This window comes from Anomalospiza imberbis, chromosome 11 (assembly GCF_031753505.1).
Source record: "Anomalospiza imberbis isolate Cuckoo-Finch-1a 21T00152 chromosome 11, ASM3175350v1, whole genome shotgun sequence".
NCBI lineage: Eukaryota > Metazoa > Chordata > Aves > Passeriformes > Viduidae > Anomalospiza > Anomalospiza imberbis.
The window spans coordinates 6,945,879-6,955,495 of NC_089691.1; the positions used below are offsets into that span (position 1 = coordinate 6,945,879).

Consider the following 9,617-nt stretch of genomic DNA (forward strand, 5'->3'; position numbering starts at 1 on the left):
ATTGATTAGGACAGAACAGAGGAGGGGAAGGGAGGTAAGTTACCCCTTGGCCATCTTTGCAGGTTACTGAACCAGTAGGTAGAAATCCAGTAATGCAGAAGAGTCAGGCAGGGGAGAAGTCCTTGGAAGAGCCCTTTATCCATCTGATGTTGAAATGTGAATGATGGAGTTGGGGCACTCCTGAGCCCAATCCTCTCTGCAGGTATGACTACACTGCAATCAGGAATGTGATTGCAGCACATACTGGCATCCTTCAGCTACTTCAGATTTAGAGGGCAATGCTTTATCCTGTGCAACATCTCTTTATCTATTAAAGACAGAAGCCCCTGTGAAAAGCCTGAATTGTGCCCCCATTTTTATTGCCATCTGATTGAACACCTAGACACCACTGTCAGAAGGCAGGGAAGGAATTCTGGATGGAGCCCATATATTCAAAGCATACATTGAAATTCTAAAAATAAAACCCTCTCATCATGCTCATTTGGCCCTCCAGGATTGGTCATCCTGGCCTGCTGTATATATACATAGACACTGGCTCATTTTGAAAATAGCTCACAGCTTCCAATCACCCTCATATTAAGGCTGAACATCTCTTCACATGGGTTTACCTGACAGCTCTGAGTGAAACACCTATTCCTCTCCAGTAAATGTGATCAAACTCTGTCCTGATTTTTCATGTTCCTTTACATTCAAAATCAACTTTTCCTCAATGTTTACTTTTTTTTTTTTCTACGAGACACAGGCCTGACATAATCAAGAAATCCAAACTCTAGGTGCCTGACAGAAGATTTTCTCTGAAATACAGAACTACTTTATAGCAATCAATAAAGCACTAGAGTAAACCCATGCCTTCAGTGGAAATTCCTCCAGCTAAAATTGAGCTTAGCATCAGCTAAGGTACCATCACTGGAGGACTTAGCAGTACTCATCAGAGAAGAAACTGTTCTGTTACCATTGCACCAATTGCTTTTGTCTTTGGTTGCCTTTGAAAACTCCAGTCTAGTAAGTATTCCCTGTTCACTGTTTGTTGCCATCTCCTTACCCAGGAAGAGAAAGGACAACATATGGTTTTGAAATCTTACAGAACAGGCATATCTGCAAAATCTGCCTGTTGAGTACATGTAACACTTCTCAGCAAAGTGAGCTGATGCCATCAAATGGGAATAAGCTTTGGAGGAGAGGGTCTCAAGCATAGAAGACTTCTCCAGTTCATTCTCTTGGGCTCCATAGAAGAATAGCAGAGTCATAAGGAAGTCTCCGGAAACAGCACAAATCAAATGCTGTTGGTTCGAACTCAGTGGAAGGGAAATTTCAGTCCCTTGAATGGTTTCATAATGCATCAGGGCACATCACAAGTGAAGGAAACAGTCTAGCAGAATTGCATTAATTTTCATGAACCCAGCAGCCCTGGAAAATCATGAAAACTGCAACATAATGAAAGCCTGGAAGGGAAAAACCTGCCCTCTTCTTCACTGCTGGAGAATCTGAATGCAGATTCCATCAAAGGAGAGAGCCTGAGAATCCACAGCAGGAATAAAAATTAACCCTTTGGCTCATGGGACTGCAGGGTTGAGGAGTCACCGTTCTCCCAGTTACTCATCTGCCAAAAGAGATAAACTCCTGTATGAGGGCTGCCCATCTCTATGCAATTAGACCTTAGCACTCTGCATGACACAATGAACTGCTGCCAGCAGGAATTAAAGAAGACATTTTCTTCTGTCTTCACAGTATTTATCTTCTGCCCTCATTTCTCAGGCCCTGTCTCATTGATTTTAGTAGAAATGGGATGCATGTATTGGATTGATAAGGTCCTAAATGGATGAATGATGCTCCCAACAGAACAAACAAAGTTGCAGTTTCTTGCCCTTATGTGAAGTGAAAAAAATCAACCCCAAGTGCGAACCTCTGCCAGACTGTGTAAATGAGCTTATCCTTTCAGATATTCCCATCTCCTGAATTTTACTCAAAAGTTGAACCTCTGAACCCAAAAAGCAGGAATTGTCTATGTATTACTACTATTGTTACTGAGCAGAAGAATAGCTTAATTCTGAAAACTATCTTAAGTACTTCATGCCTACTTCATGCTACTGCATTGAGATGAAGTCACGCTACTGAATGTAAACACAGGTTACATTCTGTGAGGCCACAAAGGTTTCTTGGCTTTATTCCTACCTTTGCTAGTTGTGAAGCAGACAGCAATTAGCTAACAGCAGTTGCTCTTCCAGGAGCTTTGCTGACATCATAGCCAATGCCAGGGAACAAACAAAGCTCTTTTAGCAGGATAAAAAGCACAACATGCATTGAGGTTGTTGTTGTTAAACAAAAATAACCAAGCTAATTTCAGCTCCATTTAAAAGCATGGGAAATAATCATTGCTCAGTGAATAGGAAAAGGACAAAATCAGTACAGAGAGAAATCATTTGCAGGGTCGTGAGAGACTTCTACAAGCCATGAGTACTGAAACTATTTTTAAAATTACTCAACAGTGCCATTTAAATATCTAATTCCCCCTCGTACAAGGTTTTGAGGACCTTTCAGTTTTAAGAATTTCTATATAGGTATATTTTTCCCATTTTCTCAACTTCATCTGTTATACCATAAACATTTACAATTAAACAAAATTATAATTTATAAAGCCTTGTTTGCCCAAGTGACTTTCCTCAGTAAATTTAGCCCCCTTGGAAGCACACTGAGAACAGCTGATCAACACTGCACTGGGTGCTGTACAATCAGAGAGTAAGAAACATCACTGATTTAACTGGCATAGTAAAAAATTTGCAGATGTGCAAGTCAAACACAGATAAATTAACAGACTTGCTCTAGTTTGTCTAAAGTGCCAATCAGGGAGAAAGGATTGAAGCCACGGTTGCTGAGCCACTGTCCCATGCCTTAACCACAAAACCATTGTTTTTGAGATTTAGATCTTCTTAATCACACTGGAACAAGCCCAGAACTACTTTATTGTCCCAGTGCAGCATCCCTAGAGATACCACTGTGACCTTAAAGATAATTTTGCTCAGAATGATCAGCATCCTGCTGACCACAGCCTACCTCATTCATTTTCCTCCTGGCCATGACATTTCCCATCTGCTGGCCTCCAGAACAGCTTTCTCAGGAGCAGAGTGCTGGGATTTCTCACTGCCCTTGCATTTCAAACAGGAATGCTTCTCACAGACAGGTACTGGCCCTGAGATCCAGGTGCATGGCAGGGCCTCTCTTGACCTCCCACCTGCCCCACAAATCCAGAGTTAGACCAGACAGAGCATGACTTTGGCCACCTGGGCTACAGGAACACCCTCAGGCAGGGCAGGGTTCACAGAGCAGCGGGGTTGTCTGCAGGTGAACCTCAGCAGACACTCTGGTGGGATCGCTGCCACATTTCCACAGGGGAAATGTGGAGCTACCCCTCAGGAGGGGTGGGCTGTCATTTCTTCCCTCAGGCAGATTCCTGCCTTTCCACTCAAAGGCCCTGAAAAATGCTTCCCAGCCAGGGTCTTACTCCCTTTCACACACCAAACCCACCTGAGGACATGGGGCTGCCCTTCCAAAGACCACACCTGGATATGCTCCCTGCCTGTCCAAAAGGGCACCCTGGCTGTGCTACCTGCCCTTCTCTAGCCCTTTTTCCTCCCAGCACTGCAAAACTCAGACCAGCTCCCGTCTATCACAGGTACCTCCACACCCTCCATCTTCTCTTCAGATGATTCCAGGGCAGCTGCTCTTTAAAACCTGCTCACCTCAGAGCTCCTGCTCTGGGAGACTACTGTACTTGCAGCCTTGGGGCTCTTCCCCATCAAGGGCCTTCCCCCTCATGCTCTCGGGACTGACCCCCTTCAGGGGGCTCTGTTCCCCTCAGGGCTCTATTCCCCTCATGGTGCCAAGACTCACCATCTCGGGGGTGGCTCCCCTCACAGTGCCAGGACTCTCTGACTATTTCTGAGGGGCTCGCACTCCTCATGGTGCTCGTACCCTTTTGCCATCTCTGAGGGGCTCGGCTCCCTTCATGGTGCCAGGACCCTTTCACCATCTCTGAGGGACTCTACTCCCCTTACAGTGCCAGGACCCTTTTGCCATCTCTGAGGGGCTCTGCTCCACTCAGAGTGACGGGACCCTCCTCCCATCTCTGAGGGACTCTACTCCCCTTACAGTGTCAGGACCCTCCTCCCATCTCTGAGGGGCTCTGCTCCCCTCACAGTGCCGGGACCCTCCTCCCATCTCTGAGAGGCTCTGCTCCCCTCACAGTGACGGGACCCTCCTCCCATCTCTGAGAGGCTCAGCTCCCCTCACAGTGCCGGGACCCTCCTCCCATCTCTGAGGGGCTCAGCTCCCCTCACAGTGCCGGGACCCTCCTCCCATCTCTGAGGGGCTGCCTCCCTCATGGTGCAGCTCTCCCCTCCTCCGAGGGCCATTCCCGCAGGGCTGATGGGGAGGGAAGAGCCCTAGGGAGAGATGAGATATGAGGCCCAAGCACTGAATGCTCAGGGAAAATGACCATGTGTTTGTATAATCTGATGCAAATGGATGGATATTTATGCAAATGTGTGTTAAGTAGATTCTACTGATGCTCTGGCTTCAAATATTGGTAAGTGTGTGCTTATACCTATAAAAAAAACCCTAAAACCCCCCTGAAAGCTGCAGTGACCTCATTGATGTGTTAATATACACACAGACAAGGCACTGCCTTTACCTAAGACCAAAAAGTAAAGTCCTTGCAATTGTTTAAAGCTTAATGAGGCTGTTTGGTGTTTTTGATCAAGTTTTCTGGCTAAATTCCAGTGAGTATAATTATACCTCGTCTACCTACCCCAGCTCTACCACCTGGTAAAATGTTTTTCTGTTTTCTTCTGGTACGAGGTGTTAAATATCTACTATTATCCCAGACACTAATACATGGGTTAGCTGTTTCCTGTGTCAGGAATGTGCCAGTGCTCAAGCTGGGAACGTTTCAGGAAGCATGTGCTTCCCATGTTTGTGACTCAAAGGGAAATAGAAGGGTCAATTAGCTGTGGGCAATTTTAATTCGTGTGATGAGTATTCTTGTCCTTCAACATTGCCTTGTCAAGGTGCCCAAAGTTCTTTCTAATTTGCAGGGGAGTTTATGTTCTAAGCCTAGAAATGTTTGTGAAGTTGATTTGTAGCTCAATATGTATATAATAACACCTGCATATATGAATGCATGGAAAGTGACGCTGTAACCAGATAATCAGTGGATGTTTTTAAGTTCCTGAATTAAGCTTGAGACAGAAATAAAGTGGCAAGGAAAAGCTCTGAGATTATTGTTGTGTTAAATATATGCTTTGAAACGTACTGTGAAACTGATTCAGCTATCCCTTCAGAGTTGGGATGGGGAGGTACTCATATTCAGAAAGTATCAGGAACTTTGTGTGGCAGAGGACTACAAAAGTTGTGTTGAAGGTGGCATCAGCATGGCACAGCCACTTATAAACAGAAGAGAACCTCTGTGTTGTCTCATAAATTGAAATTGAAATAAATTTTAAACAATATTGAGTTGAGGGATTTGATCTGATTCAGAGTTTCACAGCAAATATTAAATAGCCTAGAATGTGGATGTATGCCATGTTTTATATTCATAAGAGTGTGCTTCTATGTGTATTAATTTAGTCACATAATGAGTGACTAAAATCTTCCTTTTCCCCAAAAGCACTTTTAAAAATTGCTGCTAAATTTCCAGATATTCCTATGTGCTCTCTAAAAGGAAATAAAAATGCAATTAAAGGGAATGCTAATTTCCTCAGGACTAGAACACACAGGAGAATGGATCATTGCTCTGTGTCTGCTCCCAGTCTGCTTGGTGAGTCTGGGCATACTGGCTCTCCATGCTTGTTTACTTTTTCTTAAAATGGAGATAATGTCTCCAACCTTTGTAAGGCATTTTAAGACTTAATGGTGAAAAGTGTTGTAGAAGTGTTAGATACTATTAAAGGTGTTCAGACTTTTCATTTAAAATTACAGAAGATAAGAGTTCGGGGGTTAGAAATTAGGGCTGTACTGGTAACTTCAGATTCTGTGTCAAGCACTGTTTTTATTTTCCAGAATGGCTTACAGAGTAAACCATTCTGCAGTGTGTGAATTGCAGTTTTGTTTTCCAAAAAAAAAGAAAAAGGTAAATTGTTCTTTGTTTCTGGGAATTTCTTTGCTGTTTTAAGGAGATATGCTTTGGGTTATTTTCCTCAGGGAACAATTTAAATTAGTTTTTTGTTCATTACAGATTTCATCTGCATATATTCATTGTGTAAGACATTCTTCTAATTCAGAGATTTTTGCAAGCAGCATTTTATTTAGTATGTTTTAAAATCACTTTTTTCCCAGCTTTTGAACTTTAATATCCTGAGAACGTGTTTAAAGGAGTCAGAATCTACCTATTCCATTGGAATAGTTCTCTACTGTATAATGGAAATGGAGAAACCCAGAGAATAGTGTGGATTGCCCCAGGTGAAAGAGGGCTTATTTTCTTGCCTTCACTGGTAAGTGGAAATTTCTGATTAAATCTATAGCACTTTCTCGGCAAATGAGTCAGGATTTGGTGTAAGTTATTTAATGAGCAGTCATAGTCATTGACTTCTCACAATTTTCACACAGAATCACAAAATCCTTTAGGTCAGGAAAGACCTCCAAGGTATCCAAGTCTGACCTTTGACCAATCACCTCATGACAACTAGACCATGTCACAAAGTGCCATGTCCAGTTGTTTCTTGAACACCTCCAGGGATGGTGACTCCATCCCTAGGCAGCCCCTTCCAACACCTGTCAACCCTTCCTATGAAGAAGTTCTTCCTAATGTCCAGCCTGGACCTCCCCTGGCAACAGCTTGAGGCCATGGTCTCTGCTCCTGTTGCTTGTGTTACCAGGGAGACGAGGCCGACTCCCACCTGGCTACAACCCCCTTTGAGGGAGTTGTAGAAAGCATTAAGGCCTGTCCCAAGCCTCTTTTTCTCCAGACTAAACATCCCCATCTCCCTCACCCGCTCCTCATAAGACGTACTCTCTAAACTCTTTCCTAGTTCCTTTCCTCTTCTCTGGACAGGCTCCAGCACCTCGATATCTTTCTTGCAGTGAGGGCCCCAGAACTGGACACATGGTTCAAGGTGTGGCCTCACCAGTGCCAATTACAGAGGGTTATCACTTCCTTGGTCCTGCTGGCAGCACTGTTTCTGATACACTCCTGGATGCCATTGGCCTTCTTGGCCACCTGGACACAACTGGGCTCATGCTCAGCTGCTCTCAACCAGCACTCCCAGTTTTTTTCCCACTAGGCCACCTTCCAGTCATTCTGCCCTTAGTGGTAATGCTGCAGCGACTTCTTGTTATCACCAAACTGCATTTTATTATTCCTAGAAATATTTAATGTTTTTCTTTAATTGGTATAATCTGGAGTCATTTGAACCTCAGCTTTTATGCCTTAAGAGAGTGTATTTCTAAACTTGATAATAGCAAAATGAAAAGCTTGCAGACACTTTCAGCATGTGCCATTAGACCTTGGAAGTCAGAGCTATAAGGAAGCTGTGGTATGTGCACACATGTGTGTAAGGTTTTTACAACAAATGGAGTTGGTCTCCTGGAACAGAAAAGTAAACTCTGCGTTGGTGCTGAGTGGTATAGCAGTTCTCTGCTTTCATGTGGAAAAGTCAGCAGGATCTGCACCATTCCTTGGAATCCACGTGGATAATGTGGAGTCCTCAGACTCCTGCTCAGGAGGCTGACAGGCAACTTCAATGCTGCTAAGATAATTTTGCTGGTTTTTTGCTGGACTAATTTTTGCCGTGACAAAAATACTCTTGCAAAAGTCACATTATTTTCTGAGATTTGTCTTGGATTACTGCAATGATATGCAACATATTAAAAGGATTTGCCTCGTGTTGTGATTGCCCTCCATCCTGGCCAACACAGCAGTGACTGAGCTTGGTTCTCTAGAACTAACAACTGGGAGCTTCAGGCTCTAGCAAGCCCATGTTCTCTGGCAGGGCACAAAGGGGTTTGTTAACAAACGCTCACCTGAGGTTATGCCATGGCACTTTGTTTCCTCCTTCCCCCACAGGTTTGTTCCTTAGATATTCCAAGGTATTTATTTATTTATTTATTTGTTATTTATATGGAATTATCTTGTTCTGGGGTATAGTCTGTGACACCTGGGGTTGCTGGAGTAGGGGAATGGTTCATTTCAGAGGTTTTTTGTTTCTAGGGTTTTAAGGACATACATGAGGTGAATCTGTCAATCAGTAGAAGACAAGAACACCACTGCAATAGTGCTGCCCTGCAGAATTGCGCTCGGAGCACCTCTGGGATTCAGTTCCTTGGCCTGTTTTGTTGCTTTACCTTGGGCAAATCACTACATCTCCATCTCTAGCCTCACACACCAGAACACTTGGCATAGGCCCCAAAGAAAAGCAATCATCTCCATAAATCTTCTGAGCTGTCTGCCTTCTGAAGGCATATCCCTCATAGGGTAAATTTAGGAAGTGATCATCATGGATCATAAATCCATTGGCCTTGGCTCTGCATCTAACTTGTATCCAAAGTTGGATGCTGAGAGCTCAGTTTTGTGGTACACAGGGGCGTGGGTTCTCTGCACTTTTCAGCTGCAAGAAGTGTATGCAGGTTTCTCTGGGTCATGCTCTTCCTTATCCTAGTACAATTTGCTCTTTAATCTCCCAGCCTCATTTTGTCTGTTTGTAAAATCCAGTGTGTACCTATTTGTCTATAGAAGGCACTGCATAGACCTAGATAGAGAAGCAAGTAATGTTCTCTATTTTACTCACCTCCAGGGGCCTAGAAGAGTTAATGTCTGCACAATGCCTTAGCAAGTATAAAAGTGCTTAGCTTCATTATATATTTATTTATGTGCAAGAAAATTACACAAAATAATAAAACATGCTGTGTACCTAAAATTGACTGTGGCCAGAGGAAAGATCTTCAGTCTAACCTTAAAACATAATGCAAGTCATGTGAATGAATAGAGGTAGGTGGGTTTCCCACCCAATTCAGTACAAATGGGAAAGGGTCCTATATTTGGAAATAGCACAGGGCCCAGAGGGGGCTGTGTCTAGATGAGAATTCCCATGTGGAGACAGAGACACGAATTAAATTAGAACGGATATTAGAGCTCTGGGCCAGATTCATACCCTCACTGCAGCAAAGTAAACCAGAGGAACACCAGCAAATCACGGATGTAACGCCAGCGAGAGGAGAATCAATCCACAGGTAATAAGGGCAGCATCAGTGCCTGCCTAGGGTTTCATCCTGTGCTTTGTCCTAATTATGAGCAGTTTAATGGCATGCTAAAATACAAAACAGATTTATGAGCCATTGCCATCTCCCTCTGCATTGTTATACAGTTGACTCAACAGTACTTTTGCTCCTTGGCTAGAAGGTCAGCTTAGGTTTTAGTAAGCTAGGGCTGGGACTTGGACTCAGAGGCTCACTGCCTCCCTGAATGCTGCTGCTAGTATAAATGCTAAACTGAAGTCCCATCTGCTCTCTCCATGTCCTGTCCAGATGGATATTTAAGATCCCACAGCACACCTTGAATAGAGGATAACTCTATATATCTAGCCAATATTATTCCTTCATTGAAATAGACTCAGACCAGCTTGTATGTG

The 9,617-nt window shown here is 43.6% G+C and overlaps 1 long non-coding RNA gene across 1 annotated transcript; it reads left to right on the forward strand.

Moving 5' to 3' along the window:
* The first annotated feature begins 4,032 nt into the window (after window positions 1-4,032).
* LOC137480533 (uncharacterized) lies at window positions 4,033-6,527 on the forward strand. Its single transcript, XR_011002952.1, has 3 exons — window positions 4,033-4,582; window positions 6,055-6,124; window positions 6,331-6,527. It is a non-coding gene; the product is annotated as an uncharacterized lncRNA (long non-coding RNA).
* The last annotated feature ends 3,090 nt before the right edge of the window (window positions 6,528-9,617 follow it).